Source organism: Mobula birostris, chromosome 20, assembly GCF_030028105.1.
Source record: "Mobula birostris isolate sMobBir1 chromosome 20, sMobBir1.hap1, whole genome shotgun sequence".
Classification (NCBI taxonomy): Eukaryota; Metazoa; Chordata; class Chondrichthyes; order Myliobatiformes; family Myliobatidae; genus Mobula; species Mobula birostris.
The window spans coordinates 52272797-52293249 of NC_092389.1; the positions used below are offsets into that span (position 1 = coordinate 52272797).

At 50.4% G+C, this 20453-nt stretch overlaps 1 protein-coding gene across 1 annotated transcript in view; it reads right to left on the reverse strand.

Moving 5' to 3' along the window:
• The window catches only part of LOC140184967 (dixin-like), a 182656-nt gene that overhangs the window by 103654 nt on the left and 58549 nt on the right, over positions 1-20453 (reverse strand). The window lies entirely within an intron of this gene.

Genomic DNA, 20453 nt, shown 5'->3' on the forward strand with positions numbered 1-20453 from the left:
TCCCTGTGGGCCTGACGACTAGAAGGGAGATGCCGGAATCTGTTCCCAAAGGCCAAAGTGCCGGAGAGACTCAGTGGGTCAGGCAGCGCCTTTTCAAATTTTTTTACTGTTATATCATACAGAAAAAATAACATGAGTACATTGAAGTAACAACACTTACAATGTCTCAAAAAAGACATTATCTTAAAGATTGAAAAAAAATTCGTGCTAACAAAAAAAACCTACTAAGCAGAAAGTGAGAAAAAAAAAGAACCCATTAGGTGTACAACCCCGGAGCCATGCGTCATACAAAAAGCTTCTAAAAATAAACATCAAACCACTAGCAAGAAAAGAAAATATACTGAAAAATTTACAGTTAGATCGTGGAACAATTATATCAATTAGCTGAAATGATAATAATGAGCAAATGAGCCCCATCTTTTTTGAAAATCAAATAAAGGTTCAAAGGTTCGACTTCTAATTTTCTCCAAACTAAGACGTAGCATCACTTGAGTGAACCATTCTGACAAAGTGGGAGCTGATGTATCCTTCCACAACAAAATGGCCCTCCTGGCTATCAATGTAACAAATGCAATAACATGTTGGTCAGACACAGAAATACCATGAATATTTTGAGGAACTATTCCAAAGAGCACAGTTAATTTATTAGGTTGTAAATTCATTTTAAGTGCTTTAGAAATTGTTGAAAATACTGACTTCCAGAACTGTTCCGATATAGAACAAGACCAAAACATATGTGTCAGTATAGCTATCTCAGTTTTACATCTATCACAATGACTATCAACATTAGGAAAGATTTTAGAAAGTTTCTCCTTCGTCAAATGATAACGATGTACAATTTTAAATTGAATCAATGAATGGCTAGCACAAATTGAAGAAGAGTTAACCAACTTCAAAATCCGCATCCAATCCTCAGTCTTATGACAGCTTCGGCAACACATATACTAAAATTGGAACGATACAGAGAGGATTAGCATGGGTCAGGCAGCATCTGCAGTGGCTGGTGTTTTGGGTCAAAGACCCTACGTCGCAATTGTGATTGAGGACTTGGCGGGGGGAGTCCGCCACGATAAAGAGGTGTGGGGGGAGGGTCGAGGCAGGGACCAGGAGAAGGAGGGACGCGATGGCCAGAGAGGGCAGGAGGACGAGCGCTGGAATCGGGAGTGTACAGCCATTGCCTGATGGGCGGAGGTAAAGGGAGCCCTGGCCATTTCCTCCTGTCCCTCGTCTCCCTCCTCTGCCCAGTGTCAACCCCTGCCTCACCCCACCTCTTTGTACTGGCCAGCTCCCCGCTGCCCCCCCCCCGCTCTGTGGGAGGCTCTCGACACAGGCAGGCGGCCGCCCCCACTTTGCTGCTCGGCTCCCCGCGTTCCTCCAGGGGAAGAAACGAGCTGGAGTAGGGCACTTGACGCCCAGGCTTGCCCCGTCATGACAGGGTCTGTCCTCAGATTCCTCCCTTGAGTGCCGGCAGATTTCCCGATCGTTCCAAAAGCCGCCTACACCCCGGTGACCCGGCGTCCGAACAGCCCTCTGGGACAGAGGCCTCCGGATTCGCCAAGCACGCTCCGAGTACGACACCGGCCGCGCGGAGCACGCCGACACGCGGGAGGTGTACAAACCGGCCGTTGTCCTTCGGCAGGCCAAGGGCCTCACGACCGGCCGTTGTTGTTCGGCACACAGAGGGCTCGGCCGGAGAGTCCGGCTCGGCTTTGGAGGCCGAGGATTTCGGGGCTCTGGAGACGGGAGGGTCGAGGCTCGGTGTCATGGCGGGAGACCCGAATGCTGTCGAGGGAGTTGGAATATCTGCAGCTGTGTGCCTGGAGTCCCGGGTTCTTTGGGCACAGAGCTCGGAGAAGGCAACGTATCAGACTTTTAACATCATAAACCAGCGGGTTGTTTGTTATGTCTCCCCGCTCGCTGTGAAACGGAGACACCTCTTTCTCTCTTATTAGGGAGAGAGAGAGAGAGCCTGTGGTATGTCGAATACCGGGTGAACGAGTATGGAGATTGAAGTACTGCAAGTCTGTGTCTTTACTGTTGCTTTGCTCACGTCTGAGTACTCAGTGGCGGGTGCTGATGCTTTTCTTTGCCGGTGGGGGGAGGGGGGATCGTTGCTTGCTGCTGCTTGTGCACAGGAGGGGGGAGAGCTCGGGGGGGGGTGGGCTTTTGGGGTTCTAACATTTAACTGTCATTCATTCTTTTGGGGCACGGCTCTGTTTTCATGGATGCTTGCGAAGAAAAAGAATTTCAGGATGTGTGCTGTGTACATTTCTCTGACATTAAATGTACCTTTGATGCAGGGATCTATCATAGGATGGCAATTAGCAGAAACTCAGAACCAACTTTCTTCCTTCCGAACTAAAGAAGGCCAGTGGGAGCACCGTCACTGTGTTCAGAACAGTGAATTGTCTGTTTGCTATGCCACAGAACATTGAACAGTACTGTGCCTTTGGCTTACAACGTCGTGCCGGCCTTTTAACCTGCTCTCGGATCAATATAACCCTTCCCTCCCACATAGCCCTCCATTTTCTTTATCATCCATGTGCCTAACTATGAGACTACGTCCGATGCTCATGAAACAACTCGCGGCGGGGGAAATCCCAGGCTCACCACAGGCTGGGAGCTTGTTTTGTCGGCGACTATCAGCAACAGCCGGCGACTCCAGTTGCTAATCTGGTAACGGCGTTCCAGAGCACAGCCTCGCCGGTTTCTGGCCAAGGTTTTTAAACCAATAGATTATTTTTAATAGGCTCAGCTAGCAGACTAGTCGGAGAGTGCACTCTTCATGGTCTGCTCATCTCCTCGACACCCAGAATGAAATACGCAGATATTTTGCCATAGGTTTTGACTCCAGGAAGCGTGACTCCGGGATGATATCCATGCATCATCAATCTTCTTCTTCTTCGGCTGTCCATCGATTTTCGATGTTGACTGAGGCCTGGGCAAGGTTGTATGGAAGACCGGCAGTTGCCCACGCTGCAAGTCTCCCCTCTCCACGACACCGATAGGAAGGGCAGTAGGACCCATACAGCTTGGCACCGGTGTCGTCGCAGAGCAGTGTGTGATTAAGTGCCTTGCTCAAGGACACAACACGCTGCCTCAGCTGAGGCTCAAACTAGCGACCTTCAGATCACTAGACCGACGCCTTAACCACCTGACCATCAATCTACAGGCCACGACTGGGGCTACCATATTAGTTTTTAATATTTCTTTTGTTAACGGTACGCTTTCCTGCTGTCATCATTCATGTGTGCCACAGGGGCCCCGTGCTGTGTGTGACTCTCGGTTCTGGTCCTGGAAGAGGGGCGTATATCATTGGATTTCCTCTCGTAAGGGACAAATGTCGAATTGTACGACGCAGCCCAGATAAAACCTGAATAAAACCTCACCGCCAGACGCCACATCAGTAGTGGGTTTGGCTTGGCGGTCACTGAGACGTCAGTAAGCATGAGGCAGCACAGGCCGTCCAGGCAGACTGTGCCCACAACCCAAACCGTGGAGCCGAACGACAGAAGCAAGTGCCATCATGTCCGGACAACCCTGCTCCAGAGGTTCATGAGGTTAATTCCCGGGATGGTGGGACTGACATATGTTGAAAGATTGGAGCGACTGGGCTTGTATACTCTGGAATTTAGAAGGCTGAGAGGGGATCTTATTGAAACACAAAGATTATTAAGGGATCGGACACGCTAGAGGCAGGAAACATGTTCCCGCTGATGGGTGAGTCCAGAACCAGAGGCCACAGTTTAAGAATAAGGGGTAGACAATTTAGAACGGAGTTGAGGAAAAACTTTTTCACACAGAGGGTTGTGGATCTGTGGAATGCTCTGCCTCAGAAGGCAGTGGAGGCCAATTCTCTGGATGCTTTCAAGAAAGAGTTAGATAGAGCTCTTAAAGATAGCAGAGTGAAGGGATATGGGGAGAAGGCAGGAACTGGATACTGATTGTGGATGATCAGCCATGATCACAGTGAATGGTGGTGCTGGCTCGAAGGGCTGAATGGCCTACTCCTGCACCTATTGTCTACTGTCTACGACATCAACCTATCTAAGTGACACACACACAGACACACACACACACACAATGCCGGAGGAACTCAGCAGGCGGGCAGCATCTATAGAAATGTCGACTGTGTACTCCTTTGCATAGACACTGCCTGCTCTGCTGAATTCCTCCGGCGTTTTGGGTGCGTTGCTTGGATTTCCAGCTTCTGCAGACTTTCCCTTGTGTGTGACCAACATATCTGTTTAAGAACACAGAACACAGAAAACCTACAGCACGGTACAGGCCCTTCGGCCCGCAACGCTGTGCTGAACATGTACTTACTTACGAAATTACCCATAGCCCTCTATTTTTCTAAGCTCCATGTTCCTATCCAGGAGTCTCTTAAAAGACCCTATCGTTTCCGTCTCCATCACCGTCACCGGCAGCCCATTCCACACACTCACTACTCTCTGTAAAAAAACTTACCCCTGACATCTCCTCTGTACCTACTTCCAAGCACCTTAAAACTGTGCCTTCTTGTGCTAGCCATTTCAGCCCTGGGGAAAAGCCTCTGACTATCCACATGATCAATGCCTCTCATCATCTTATACACCTCTATCAGGTCACCTCTCGTCCTCCATCGCTCCAAAGAGAAAAGGCCGAGTTCACTCAACCTATTCTCATAAGGCATGCTCTCCAATCCAGGCAACATCCTTGTAAATCTCCTCTGCACCCTTTCTATGGTTTCCACATCCTTCCTGTAGTGAGGTGACTGGAACTGAGCACAGTACTTCAAGCGGGGTCTGACCAGGATCCAAAATAACTGCAACATTACCTCTCAGCTCCTAAACTCAATCCCACGATTGATGAAGGCCAATGCACCGTGTGCCTTCTTAACCACAGAGTCAACCTGCACAGCAGCTTTCAGTGTCCTATGGACTCGGACCCCAAGGTCCCTCTGATCCTCCACACTGCCAAGAGTCTTACCATTAACGCTATATTCTGCCATCATATTTGACCTACCAAAATGAACCACTTCACACTTATCTGGGTGGAACTCCATCTGCCACTCCTCAGCCCCGTTTTGCATCCTGTCGATGTCCCACTGTAACCTCTGACAGCCCTCCACACTGTCCACAACACCACCAACCTTTGTGTCATTAGCAAAGTTACTAACCCATCCCTCCACTTCCTCATCCAGGTCATTTATAAAAATCATGAAGAGAAGGGGTCCCACAACAGATCCCTGAGGCACACCACTTGCAGAACTTGACCCTGGGCACCGTCTTATTCTTAACCACATCAATAATGCTTCACAAACATTTTTAAAACTCTGCCCTGGACAGGTCCCGACCCTGACTACGAACAGAGGAGGGCTGGCCACGGGGGAAGCAACCCCGTCCCATAAACACAGAGCTACAGAAGCTCCATGCTTCTATTGGCGTTTCGGCCCTGGGGGTCCATGCTGGAACGACTGGACAGCGAGGCGGTGGGCTCGTTTAGGGGGGACTCTGAGGGTCACGGTGCACGCACCTGCGGACCCTGGCTGCCCCTTGTCGCCCTCGCCGCTTTCGAGACGTTTTGACCAGGGCAATCGGCGCGGACCCGGGGCACCTCAGCGAAGAACGGCTCTGCGCGCGGCCCCACCCATCCAACGCTGGGCGTTCGATGCTCTCTCGAAGGGGCTCCGTGCCATTTCGCTGGCTCCCTTGCGGGAGGATGATTCTCAAGAGCCGTATTCCGTAAAATGCGTCAGAGGATGCATAAATTGTATGTCCTTGAGATCCGCCTGCTTACAGGCGGTCACGAAGCAAGACACCCGAAAGAACCCAATTAAATAAAACAGTGGATAGATAGGTATTTTGGTAGTGCATGCACTTTGCATCTGTTTGAACCCAAAGACCTCGCCCCCCCGGAGGAGGAAGGATTTCAAAGATGGGGACAGCTTGAACACTGGCCCATGCACAGGGGTTTCTGGTGGGCTGCTGTCCGACAGCCTCTGGCCCTCTAGGGGTGGTGGGATTAAGTTAGTAAGGGGGAGGAACTTAGGAGAGTCAATGGCGCCCAACGGCGACTCCTTTCCATCTTTTGAAACAGCTCTATTTCCATCTTTAATATCTCTATTTTTCCCTTTCAGGGTTCTTTTGAAGACCCTGACCTGGAGTTGCATGCTGACTTTGATTCTTTGCAGGAATGGGACCCGCTCTCGGGGGTTTCACGACCAGCCGTTATTCGGCAGGCCGAGGGCTCGCCTTTGGAGGGCCAGGATCCAGTGGCTCTGGAGAAGGGCGGATGGAAGGTCGGTGTGTCATGGGAGTCGGAAGATCTCCGGCTGTGAGCTCGGAGACCCGAAACCTTTGGGCACAGAGCTCTGAGAAAAGCGATGCAGCAGACTTCTAACATCGTAAACCAGCGAGTTGTTTGTTATGTCTCCCCGCTCGCTGTGAAGCGGAGACTCCCCTTTCTCCCTTTGTAGGGAAAGAGAGAGAGAGAGCCTGTGGTATGTCAAATACCGGGTGAACGAGTCGTCTTTGGGGTAACTGCAAGTCTTGTCTTTGCTGTTGCTTTGCTCACATCTGAGTGCTCGGTGGCGATTCTAATGCCTTTTTTTTTTGCTGGTGGGGGGAGGGGGGCCATTGCTTGCTGCCGCTTATGCGCGGGAGGGAGGGGAGCGGGGGGTGGTTTGGGGTTCTAACATTTAACTGTCATTCACTCTTTGGGGAAACTCCTCTGTTTTCATGGATGTTTGTGAAGAAAAAGCATTTCAGGATGTATATTGTATACATTTCTCTGACATTAAATTGTACCTTTGAAACCTTTGAAGTAAACACTATCAAAGAATATTTAACTTCTGGTTTTGGTTGAGTCGGTGACAACAATAAATAAAGAACAAGCATTTATAAAGCCAAACATTCACAAGGTTACAACACTCCTAATCACATGATAGGAAATAATATGGCGGGGGGATTGTCTCAATCAAACCTTTCGAATGTTGAAAGTCCGAGACAGAGTAGATATGGAATGCATGTTTCCCATGGTGGGGGAGTCTAGGACAAGAGGGCACAGCCTCAGGATAGAGGGGCGCCCTTTCAAAACAGAGATGCGGAGAAATTTCTTTCGCCAGGGGGCGGTGAATTTGTGGAATCTGCTGCCACTTGCAGCTGCGGAGGCCGGGGGGGGGGTCGTTGGGCGTATTTCAGGCAGAGATTGATAGGTTCTTAACAAGACACGGCATCAAAGGTTACGGGGAGAAGGCCGGGAACTGGGGTTGAGGAGGAGAGAAAACAAAAGGATCAGCCATGATTGAATGGCGGAGCAGACTCGATGGGCCAGATGGCCTAATTCTGCTCCTCTGTCTTACGGCCCAACTTCTTACTGAACCACAGACAGTGAGGCATTGTAGAAAATGTAATGATTAAATTGCTCACAAAGAGCGCAACGAGAAGATCATCGTAACCATTTGCCTCTAAGATATATGAACAGACCGATTAGTGACGGATGAGAGGTGATTGCCGCCCCTCCCGACCACATCCACATAGGCCATGGTACCAGGCCTGGGGATTTCGTAACTAAAAGGGCAGGCTGGGCCTCGGTTTCAAATTCCGAGGGGACGGTGAGTGAACCGTCCCCTCAGAGAGGCACTCCATACCCTGGGATCATTTTCAGAGGCCGGCCTCGAATCCACCAGCACCTGTTTCAGGGACAAGTCTGCCTTCAGCTGAACGAGGCCAAGGCCCAAACACAACCCTCTTCACGTTATCATGAGCTGCAGGAGCAGAATAAGGCCACTTGGCCCATCGAGTCTACTGCGCCATTCCATCGCGGCTGATTTATTACCCCTCTCAACCCCAATCTCCCCGTAACCTTTGATGCCCTGACTAATCAAGAACCTATAAAGTCCCGCTTTAAGTACACTCAATGACTTAGCTTCCATAGCTGTCTGTGGCAATGAATTCCACAGATTCACCACCCTACTGAAGAAATTTCTCCTCACCTCTGTTCTGGATCTTTAGAAGATGGAGGGGGTATGCAGGTGGTGAAAAAGGCGAATGGTATGCTGGCATTCATAACAAGAGGATTCGAGTACAGGAGCAGGGAGGTACTACTGCAGTTGTACAAGGCCTTGGTGAGACCACACCTGGAGTATTGTGTGCAGTTTTGGTCCCCTAATTTGAGGAAAGACATCCTTGCCATAGAGGGAGTACAAAGAAGGTTCACCAGATTGATTCCTGGGATGGCAGGACTGGATGAACTAGGCTTATACTCTCTGGAATTTATAAGATTGAGGGGGGATCTTATTGAAACGTATAAAATTCTTAAGGGATTGGACAGGCTAGATGCAGGAAGATTGTTCCCGATGTTGGGGAAGTCCAGAACGAGCGGGTCACAGTTTGAGGATAAAGGGGAAACCTTTTAGGACCGAGATGAGGGAAAACTTCTTCACACAGAGAGTGGTGAATATGTGGAATTCTCTGCCACAGGAAACAGTTGAGGCCAGTTCATTGTCTATATTTAAGAGGGAGTTAGATATGGCCCTTGTGGCTAAAGGGATCAGGGGGTATGGAGAGAAGACAGGTACAGGGTTCTGAGTTGGATGATCAGCCATGATCATACTGAATGGCGGTGCAGGCTCGAAGGGCTGAATAGCCTACCCCTGCAGCTATTTTCTATTGTCCTATGGACTTCTCCAGACTTCTTCCCGCAACCTCAAACGCTCTGGTGAACAAATAACTTATCAACTTCCAATTTCAGTGCACCCAAAGAATTGGCCTCCACCTCCACCTGTGGCCATGAATTCCACAGATTCGCCACCCTACGGCTGAGGAAATTCCCCCTCGTCTCCGTTCTAAAGGGACTTCCTTACTGTAGGCGTTTAAAATTCCAGCATCATCTTCCTTTTCTCAAAACATGAAAGCCTCGGACAGAGTAGAGAGGGATCATTCCCTCCCCAGGGAGAAATGGTAAAGGCCAGAGGAGCTACATTTATGATTTGTGGGCGGGGTGAGAGTTCGGGACGGCCAGAGAGCACTAGGCTGCCGGAGTAGGTTACCAGGGATGCAATGGAAGGAAGGAGAAACAGAACAGTTTCTGCAGATTTCTTAAAGACGCACAAAATGCTGGCGGAACTCAGCGGGTCAGGAAATGAATAAACAGTTGATGGTTTCAGGCCCAGGCCCTTCATCAGGACTGGGAAGGAAAAAGGGGAAGATGCCAGAATAGGAAGGTCGGTGGAAGGGGGAGAGCTGGAAGGTGATGGGTGGGAAAGGTAAAGGGCTGGAGAGGAAGGAATCTGATCGGAGAGGAGAATGGACCGTGGGAGAAAGGGAAGGAGGAGGGACACGAGGGGGAGGTGATGGGTGGGAAAGGTAAAGGGCTGGAGAGGAAGGAATCTGATCGGAGAGGAGAGTGGACCGTGGGAGAAAGGGAAGGAGGAGGGACACCAGGGGGAGGTGATGGGTGGGAAAGGTAAAGGGCTGGAGAGGAAGGAATCTGATCGGAGAGGAGAGTGGACCGTGGGAGAAAGGGAAGGAGGAGGGACACGAGGGGGAGGTGATGGGTGGGAAAGGTAAAGGGCCGGAGAGGAAGGAATCTGATCGGAGAGGAGAGTGGACCGTGGGAGAAAGGGAAGGAGGAGGGACACGAGGGGGAGGTGATGGGTGGGAAAGGTAAAGGGCTGGAGAGGAAGGAATCTGATCGGAGAGGAGAGTGGACCGTGGGAGAAAGGGAAGGAGGAGGGACACCAGGGGGAGGTGATGGGTGGGAAAGGTAAAGGGCTGGAGAGGAAGGAATCTGATCGGAGAGGAGAGTGGACCGTGGGAGAAAGGGAAGGAGGAGGGACACCAGGGGGAGGTGATGGGTGGGAAAGGTAAAGGGCTGGAGAGGAAGGAATCTGATGGGAGAGGAGAGTGGACCGTGGGAGAAAGGGAAGGAGGAGGGACACCATGGGGAGGTGATGGGTGGGAAAGGTAAAGGGCTGGAGAGGAAGGAATCTGATCGGAGAGGAGAGTGGACCGTGGGAGAAAGGGAAGGAGGAGGGACACCAGGGGGAGGTGATGGGTGGGAAAGGTAAAGGGCTGGAGAGGAAGGAATCTGATCGGAGAGGAGAGTGGACCGTGGGAGAAAGGGAAGGAGGAGGGACACCAGGGGGAGGTGATGGGCGGGAAAGGTAAAGGGCTGGAGAGGAAGGAATCTGATGGGAGAGGAGAGTGGACAGCAGGAGAGAGGGAGAGGGATGCACCAGAGAGACATTCTGTAACGACGGTTTGGAATCAACAGGGCTGGGAGTGCCCGCACCCGTGCCAACCCCCGCCCCTGGCACTCCCTTCTCTGCCGCCTGTCCCCCAACCCTCCCGCAACACCCCACCCTCACTACTCCCAAAACTTTTTGCTCCCGCCAGATTTACAAACTCGCTGTCCGCACCACGTTGACAGCCGCAGTCCCGTGTGCAAAAGCCTTGGGCACCCCGAGACATCTGCACAATACTGTTTTGCCATGAAACTTTGGCCAATTGGGGCAACCACTTAATTAGGCCAAGAAGCGTCCCAACGAACCGGAATCCACTGCGGAGAGCGGAACAGTCATTGGAAATGGGCAGCAAGAAATTTCTACAGTTATAAAATATTAAGGTCATCGAACATCCGTCTTAATATGCAAGTTTTATTGATATTAAAGGTTCCTGAGGTTGTTATAGCCGGGGTTGGCAGTGAGGGAATTGGCTCCCACTATATGCTCCCAGTGGCACGTGCCTCAAATAGCCTCTGACAACCTTCACGTGTGGCTTCGTTACTCAGCCGGGCGGAACCGTTTCTACTGACAGGAGAAGGGAGCAAAGGCGGGTTACTGGTGCCTTAAAACCAGTCGCTCCGGGCAGTTGGACCTCGTCAGGCCGCGGTCGGCAGCTCATCTAGGAGATCTCAAACCTCTGCTGCCTTGCGGCCACACCCGCTCACACGGGGAAGGCTTCCGGAGCGAACTCTCCCCGCCCCCCCAGAGGGAAAAGCCCGGAGCTGGTGTCCCAGGCTGAGTTCGACGCTGACTGGCCGCTCCTGTGACGCCGCGGGTGCCGAACTGTATCGGGTCTCTGACATTCCTTTGGGTTCATCAGCTGCTTTGGGGGGGGCGGGGGGAGAGGGGAACGTCTACTGCATGAGGCTGCAGCTCGCTCTCCACACCACAGCACCCTGACCAACGGAGGCTGCTCAGACTGATATCGAAGGTGACACCGAGTTCAAAATTCAGGGGCCATCTTCCTTCTTAGTATGAACGCCCGAAGGACTAACCGCACAAAGCTGTCGGTTTACATCTGGCACGCAGCTAATGGACCGAAGGGACTCACTCCAAGACGTCTCGCCGGTTAGGAAAGCATCCAGTTAAAAGCACATCGGAATGGGTAGCTGCCTTGTCCCATAACGGACCGAAGGGACTCACTCCAAGACGTCTCGCCCGTTAGGAAAGCATCCAGTTAAAAGCACATCGGAATGGGTAGCTGCCTTGTCCCATAACGGACCGAAGGGACTCACTCCAAGACGTCTCGCTGGTTAGGAAAGCATCGAGTTAAAAGCTCATCGGAATGGGTAACTGCCTTGTCCCATAACAGGCTGAAGGGACTCACTCCAAGACGTCTCGCTGGTTAGGAAAGCATCGAGTTAAACGCTCATCGGAATGGGTAACTGCCTTGTCCCATAACAGGCTGAAGGGACTCACTCCAAGACGTCTCGCTGGTTAGGAAAGCATCCAGTTAAAAGCACATCGGAATGGGTAGCTGCCTTGTCCCATAACGGACCGAAGGGACTCACTCCAAGACGTCTCGCCGGTTAGGAAAGCATCGAGTTAAAAGCTCATCGGAATGGGTAGCTGCCTTGTCCCATAACGGACCGAAGGGACTCACTCCAAGACGTCTCGCCGGTTAGGAAAGCATCGAGTTAAAAGCACATCGGAATGGGTAACTGCCTTGTGCCGTAATTTCTGTGCTATTTCTAGCTCTTCCAGATGGCTTGCAACCACGTCGCAGCTGTCTTCAATTAAACGCCACCCCAGGGTAAGATCGCCCTAGATCGCCAGAGCACGGAACAGTCCTGAATTACTTTTTATTTTAATCTTGCCGTCTACGATGGAGTGGCACACATAATTACATTGTAACTCCTTCCATCAGTTGCCTCGGAAGGCAGCTTTGGAAAAATAAAATCCTCACCGCCCATCCAAAGTCCAGGAGCTCCTTCAAAACGTCGACTGGCGCAGCGTCCCTCCACCGAGGAGGTGATTACACTGGTCGCGGGCGGTTAATTAAGAAGTGGATATCATTACTACAGGGTTTTCAAGTTAATTTATGTTTCCTTACACACAGACCAACACCCCAAAGGCTTTTTCCTGAGAATTGCTGCTCTCTTCTGAATCTGGCACACGCCCGGAATAGGAACCTGGACTCCGGGGATCCTCCGTTACTTCAGCCAGGTAAACTCAATTCAAGAAAGAGTTCCCAAAGGTCACTTGACGTGAGAACGTGATCTCACCCAGCGGCCACAGACCTCCAAAATCTTCCTTTTCCTCTTTTTTTCTTTTGCACGAATCATTTAATTTATATTTTTATATATGCTTCTAATTGTAATTTATAGTTTTTTTTTAAATCAGGTATTGCAATGTACTGCTGCTGCAAAACTAATTTCATCACATGGTCGTGGGCGGCCGTTGATCCCAGGGGATCGTGGGTTCGCGCCTCTGGTGAACGGGTGTCCTCCGGGCGGGAAGATGTGAAGAACCGGCTGTTGCCCGTGCAGCGGGCACCCCCTCTCCATGTCACTGATGTAGTCGAAGGGACGGGCAAACACCCATACAGCTTGGCACCAGTGTGGTCGCAGGGAGAAGTTGTAAACCACATCAAACTGCCTCAGGGACCCCGGGCTCCGGATTTCTTCCTCGGGGTTTGCTCCCGAGGCCTTTCCCGTGGGCGGGGTACTGCCGCAGAGCAGCGGAGGTTTAAAATCAAGAGTCTTCCTTCTCCCGGGCGGGCCGCAGTCCAAGGCCGACGGGCCCCACCTGCCCGAAGCAACAGGTCTTGAGGTGCCTTTGCCCCTTCTTCTGTCAGTAGAAACAGTTCCACCGGGCCTAGTAGCTAAACCACACGTGAAGGCCGAGAGTTGGGCCTGGTTGTCAGAGACTGTTAGAGACGCACGGCATTAGGAGCACTTTATAGGTAGCGGGAGCTTATCCCCACCACCACCCCCGGCGACTACATACGCCAGTGATAATAAACCTGGATTCTGATACTAATGTTTTACCTGGGGTTCAGGGCAGCAGTGGAGGTCCTCCATCTCTGACTGTCCGCACCGTCGCACACAGATGTAGAAGGATGCTTCACTGCTGTCTCTGTAACATTTTCTTTTTGACCACTCAGGGTCATTAGCCCTGAGCTGAACCCCTGAACCCGGAGGACCGGTGGACCACTCTCAGTCTGACCTCTGCCCTTTGACCTGTTTGGCACAGGTGACCCGAGCCAAGAGCCAAAGTACAAGGTCCTGACTCCAGCCAGCACAGCTGTCCAGGTCACTGAGGCATGCCAACCTCCGAACCACAAGGTTGTGGTCCTTTTGGAGGCTGATACAAAAATGCAGGTAATTATTTTGATCCCACTTCTCATCTGTGCCGGGTCTTCACCATCCCCTCCGACCTTCAACTCTCTGAGGCAGAATGCTCTGTCCTCAGTAAGGGCCTCACCTTTGTCCCCCTTCGCCCATACTTCAGCGAGTTCCGCATTCGCCATGACGCGGAATTCTTCTTCCGCCGTCTCCGTCTCCAAGCCTACTTCTTCGGCAAGGACTCTCCCACCCCCACCGATGACCCCTTCTCCCGTCTTCAACTCTCCTCTTCTTCATGGACACCCCGCTCTGGTCTTCTGCCTGTTCTGGATCTCTTTATTGCTAACTGCCAACGGGACATCAACCATCTCGACTTCACCGCACCTTGTCCCCATTCCAACCTCACTCCTTCTGAACGCTCTGCTCTCTACTCCCTCCACACTAATCCTAACATTATTAAACCCGCCGATAAGGGGGGTGCTGTTGTAGTCTGGTGTACTGACCTCTACCTTGCCGAGGCACAGCGACAACTCGCGGATACCTCCTCTTATTTACCCCTCGATCGTGACCCCACTAAGGAGCACCAGGCCATTGTCTCCCACACCATCACCGACTTTATCCGCTCAGGGGACCTCCCATCCACTGCTACCAACCTTATAGTTCCCACACCTCACACTTCCCGTTTCTACCTCCTACCCAAGATCCACAAACCTGCCTGTCCTGGCAGACCTATTGTCTCAGCTTGCTCCTGGCCCACCAAACTCGTTTCTGCATACCTCGACACTGTTTTATCCCCCCCTTGTTCAATCCCTTCCAACCTATGTTCATGACACTTCTCACTTTTCGATGATTTTAAGTTTTCTGGCCCCCACCGCTTTATTTTCACCATGGATGTCCAGTCCCTATATACTTCCATCCCCCATCAGGAAGGTCTCAAAGCTCTCCGCTTCTTTTTGGATTCCAGACCTAATCAGTTCCCCTCTACCACCACTCTGCTCCGTCTAGCGGAATTAGTCCTTACTCTTAATAATTTCTCCTTTGGCTCCTCCCATTTCCTCCAAACTAGAGGTGTAGCTATGGGCACCCGTAAGGGGTCCCAGCTATGCCTGCCTTTTTGTTGGCTTTGTGGAACAATCTATGTTCCGTGCCTGTTCTGGTATCTGTCCCCCACTTTTCCTTCGCTACATCGATGACTGCATTGGCGCTGCTTCCTGCACGCATGCAGAACTCGTTGACTTTATTAACTTTGCCTCCAACTTTCACCCTGCCCTCAAGTTTACCTGGTCCATTTCCAACACCTCCCTCCCCTTTCTAGATCTTTCTGTCTCTATCTCTGGAGACAGCTTATCTACTGATGTCTACTATAAGCCTACTGACTCACAGCCATCTGGACTATTCCTCTTCTCACCCTGTCTCTTGCAAAAATGTCATCCCCTTCTCGCAATTCCTCCATCTCCGCCGCATCTGCTCTCAGGATGGGCTTTTCATTCTTGGACGAGGGAGATGTCCTCCTTTTTGAAAGAAATGGGCTTCCCTTCCTCCACCATCAACTCTGCTCTCAAACGCATCTCCCCCATTTCATGGACATCTGCTCTCACTCCATCCTCCCATCACCCCATTAGGAATAGGGTTCCCTTTGTCCTCGCCTACCACCCCACCAGCCTCCGGGTCCAACATATAATTCTCCGTAACTTCCGCCACCTCCAACAGGATCCCGCCACTAAGTACATCTTTCCCTCCAACCCCCCCCGCCCGGCTTTCCGCAGGGATCGCTCCCTAAGCGACTCCCTTGTCCATTCGTTCCCCCCCATCCCTCCCCACTGATCTCCCTCCTGGCACTTATCCGTGTAAGCGGAACAAGTGCTACACATGCCCTTACACCTCCTCCCTCACCACCATTCAGGGCCCCAAACAGTCCTTCCAGGTGAGGCGACACTTCACCTGTGAGTCGGCTGGGGTGATATACTGCGTCCGGTGCTCCCGATGTGGCCTCTTATATATTGGCGAGACCCGACGCAGACTGGGAGACCGCTTTGCTGAACACCTATGCTCTGTCCGCCAGAGAAAGCAGGATCTCCCAGTGGCCACACATTTTAATTCCACACCCCATTCCCATTCTGATATGTCTATCCACAGCCTGCTCTACTGTAAAGATGAAGCCACACTCAGGTTGGAGGAACAACATCTTATATTCCGTCTGGGTAGCCTCCAACCTGATGGCATGAACATCGACTTCTCTAACTTCCGCTAATGCCCCACCTCCCCCTCGTACCCCATCCGTTACTTATCTTTATACACACATTCTTTTTCTCTCTCTCCTTTTTCTCCCTATGTCCCTCTCAGCTGCAGGACAGGAAAGGTCCTCTGCCAATCTACCCCCACTGTACAATTCTCCTGGTCCGCAGCTACACCCCCCGCGCCCGAGGAGACTTCACGGCAAAGGCAGATGTCAGTGATAACTTCGTCATTACCAGTGCTACCCCTGCCCTTCACAGTCGCCGATCAAGACCGCGAACGTGACACAAATCTCATGATACGCTCGGAAGCAGTGACCCACGCCCTCCTGCGTGTTTCCTCCCCTACTTCCTCAGACGTTTGCGAAGATCTGGCTTCCAATACTTTGACAAACATCTATAGACGTGAGGTAGACAGTATATTCAAGCCACACACACACACACACACACACACACACACACAAAACGCTGGAGGAACTCAGTAGGCCGGGCAGCATCTGTGGAAAAGAGTAAAACAGCCGACGTCCAGGCCGAGACCCTTCTCCAGTCCTGCCAAAAGGTCTCGGCCCGAAACGTCGACTGGTTTACCCTTTTCCACAGACGCTGCCTGACCAGCTGAGTCCCTCCAGCGTTTTGTGCGTGCGGCTCAGGATTCCCAGCACCTGCAGATCTTCTCTTGCTTGTGAGTGGAGAGTAGACTGACTGCTTTAGTGCCCTTGAACAGAAAATCCTTCAAAAAGTAGTCCTACAAAAAAGACGAGGCAGGCAGCCAATTTAGGTAGGTCCCAGACGTGACAGAGATGTATGAGAGGTAACAGGCATGGCTCGTGGGGGAGCAGCCAAAGACTTTTCCTCAGGGAGGAAACGGCCAAAAACAAGGGGACATACAAGGAGATTGGAGGAACATGCAAGGAGAAATGTCAGAGGCAGGTTTCCCGAGGCGTATGCAGATACTTTAGGGACATTTAAGAGACTCTTAGATGGGCACGTGGATGAGAGAAAACTGGAAAGCAATGTGGGAGAGAACGGTTAGGTTGGAATAGGTTAAAAGATCAGCTTATCAAGGCCCGAAGGACCTGCTCTGCAATGTTCTAGGTCAAAAGGGAAACCAGTTATTTTAACAAAATTCTCCCAAGTCCCTGAAAATGTAATAATATATTTCAGTTATACCGCTCAGTTCAATTTCTAACTACCTCCTCATATAAATTTTACGAGCCGCAAATTCGGAGATAATGACCAGCTTTACTGAAGTGACACTAAAGATAGAGCTCTATGTAATTACAGTGATCTTCAGACTCAGACGAGTATACGTAACCTCTGCGTTACAGCTCAGCTTCCTAGTTTGCAGGAGTGCAAGGTGCAATGGAATTCCATTGAGGATTCCATGAGTTTTCCAACAGTTCAGCCGAGGCATACGAAACAGGATGGTATAGACTTCCAACGACTACAGAGACCAGACTTCTAACCAACTGCAGAGACCAGACTTCCAACCAAATACAGAAACCAGACTTCCAACTACTACAGAAACCAGACTTCCAACCAAATACAGAAACCAGACTCCCAACCAAACACAGAAACCAGACTTCCAAGCAACTACAGAAACCAGACTCCCAACCAAATACAGAAACCAGACTCCCAAGCAACTACAGAAACCAGACTCCCAACCAAATACAGAAACCAGACTCCCAACCAAATACAGAAACCAGACTCCCAAGCAACTACAGAAACCAGACTCCCAACCAAATACAGAAACCAGACTTCCAACCAAATACAGAAACCAGACTCCCAACCAAACACAGAAACCAGACTCCCAACCAAACACAGAAACCAGACTCCCAGCCAAATACAGAAACCAGACTCCCAGCCAAACACAGAAACCAGACTCCCAGCCAAACACAGAAACCAGACTCCCAGCCAAACACAGAAACCAGACTCCCAGCCAAACACAGAAACCAGACTTCCAAGCAACTACAGAAACCAGACTCCCAACCAAATACAGAAACCAGACTCCCAACCAAATACAGAAACCAGACTCCCAACCAAACACAGAAACTACTACAGAAACCAGACTTCCAACCAAATACAGAAACCAGACTCCCAGCCAAACACAGAAACCAGACTCCCAGCCAAACACAGAAACCAGACTCCCAGCCAAACACAGAAACCAGACTCCCAACCAAATACAGAAACCAGACTCCCAAGCAACTACAGAAACCAGACTCCCAACCAAATACAGAAACCAGACTCCCAACCAAATACAGAAACCAGACTCCCAGCCAAACACAGAAACTACTACAGAGACCAGACTTCCAACCAACTACAGAAATTTCTACAGAAACCAGACTTCTAACCAAATACAGAAACTACTACAGAGAGCAGACTTCCAACTACTACAGAAACCAGACTCCCAGCCAAACACAGAAACCAGACTCCCAACCAAACACAGAAACCAGACTCCTAGCCAAAAACAGAAACCAGACTCCCAGCCAAACACAGAAACTACTACAGAGACCAGACTTCCAACCAACTACAGAAATTTCTACAGAAACCAGACTTCCAACCAAATACAGGAACTACTACAGAGAGCAGACTTCCAACTACTACAGAAACCAGACTCCCAACCAAACACAGAAACCAGACTCCCAACCAAATACAGAAACCAGACTCCCAACCAAATACAGAAACCAGACTCCCAACCAAATACAGAAACCAGACTTCCAACCAAACACAGAAACTACTACAGAAACCAGACTTCCAACCAAATACAGAAACCAGACTCCCAACCAAATACAGAAACCAGACTCCCAACCAAATACAGAGGCCAGACCTCCGACTAACAACAGAAACTACTACAGAAACCAGATTTCCAACCAACTACAGAAACTACTACGGAGATCAGCTGGTCTCACTGCTCCAGATTAAGTAGCGGGGAAACGGAACAGAGAACAGTACAGCACAGTACACGCCCTACGGCCCACGATGTCGTGCCAGCCTTTAAATCGACTCCGAGATCAACATAACCGTTGCTGAGGCCCTCCAGCATTTTGCGTGTGTTGCCAGAGTGTACAAAGAGGTCCCACGAGCAGCTGCTAGACGAATGAGCGGATAATCTAACTTCGAGGTCAGCTGCAGAGTGTTGTAAACTTAGTCAGCTCCATGATAATAATAATAGAACATACTTTATTGATCCGAGTGGAAAATGCATCAAAGCCTCCACAGTTTCCAGGACACCTTCTCGGAGCAGTGCCTCAGAAAGGCGGCGCCCATCATTAAGGACCCCTCACCACCCAGGACATGCCGTTTTCATGGCTACCAACAGAAACAATGTACAGAACATAGAACATAGAAATCTACAGCACATTACAGGCCCTTCGGCCCGCAATGTTGTGCTGACCGTGTAACCTACACTAGAAACTGCCTAGAGTTACCCTACTGCATAGCCCTCTATTTTCCTAAGCTCCACTTACCTATCTAGGAGGCTCTTAATATTGTATCTGCCTCCACCACCGTCGCTGGCAGTGCATTCCACGCACCTACCACTCTCTTACCCCTGACATCCCCTCAGTACCTGCTTCCAAGCAGCTTAAAACTGTGCCCCCTCGTGTTAGCCATTTCAGCCCTGGGGAAGAGCCTCTGACTATCCACACGATCAATGCCTCTCATCATCTTATACACCTCTGTCAGGTCACCTCTCATCCTCCGTCGCTCCAAGGAGAAAAGGCTGAGTTCACTCAACCTATTCTCATATGGCATGCTCCCGAATCCAGTCTACATCCTTGTAAACCTCCTCTGCACTCTCTCTACAGTACCCACGTCCCTCCTGTACTGAGGTGAACAGAAGGCACACAATCTGCAACAAAGCACCCAGGACATCTTCAGGGAGCGGTGTCTCGGAAAGGCAGCATCCATTATTAAGGACCTCCAGCACCCTGGGCATGTCCTTTTCTCACTGTTACCATCAGGTAGGAGGTACAGAAGCCTGAAGGCACACACTCAGTGATTCAGGAACAGCTTCTTCCTCTCTGCCGTCTGATTTCTGAATGGACATTGAACCCATAAACACTACCTCACTACTTTTTTTAAATTTCTATTCTTACACTACTTGTTTAATTTAACTATTTTATATATATATATATATATACACAAACACACACATATATTGTAATTCACAGTTTATATTATTATGTATGGCACTGTACTGCTGCCGCCAATGCAACAAATTTCACGACATATGTGGTGAGACTAATCCTGATTCTGAGTCTGAACTGGAACGTAGCTGAAGGATTTTTTTCTCTCTCTCCAGTTCACTTTGGACAGAGCTGCACAAAACACACAGGCTTCAACTTCCCAGAGGCAAGAGGACGCGGCTACAGTAAGCTCGGTACTGAGGTGTCACAGGGCCGCCTGCTGGTGTTTCACTGAACTCCAGCCTACCAGACATCAGATGGAAAAGTTTCAGAACTGCGGAGCGGCCTAAATTACTCGCAGAGTTCTCCCTGTTTTCAAGTCACTCACCACAGCATAGATTCAAACAAAGCAATCCCAGAATCGAAACACAATCCTTACTGTCCAATTTTATAAAACGGAGAAGTTCCTGCTATCTCGACAACGGTGTGTTTAACATATTTAATTGGACACATACACAGGTGTAAACCAAAGTAG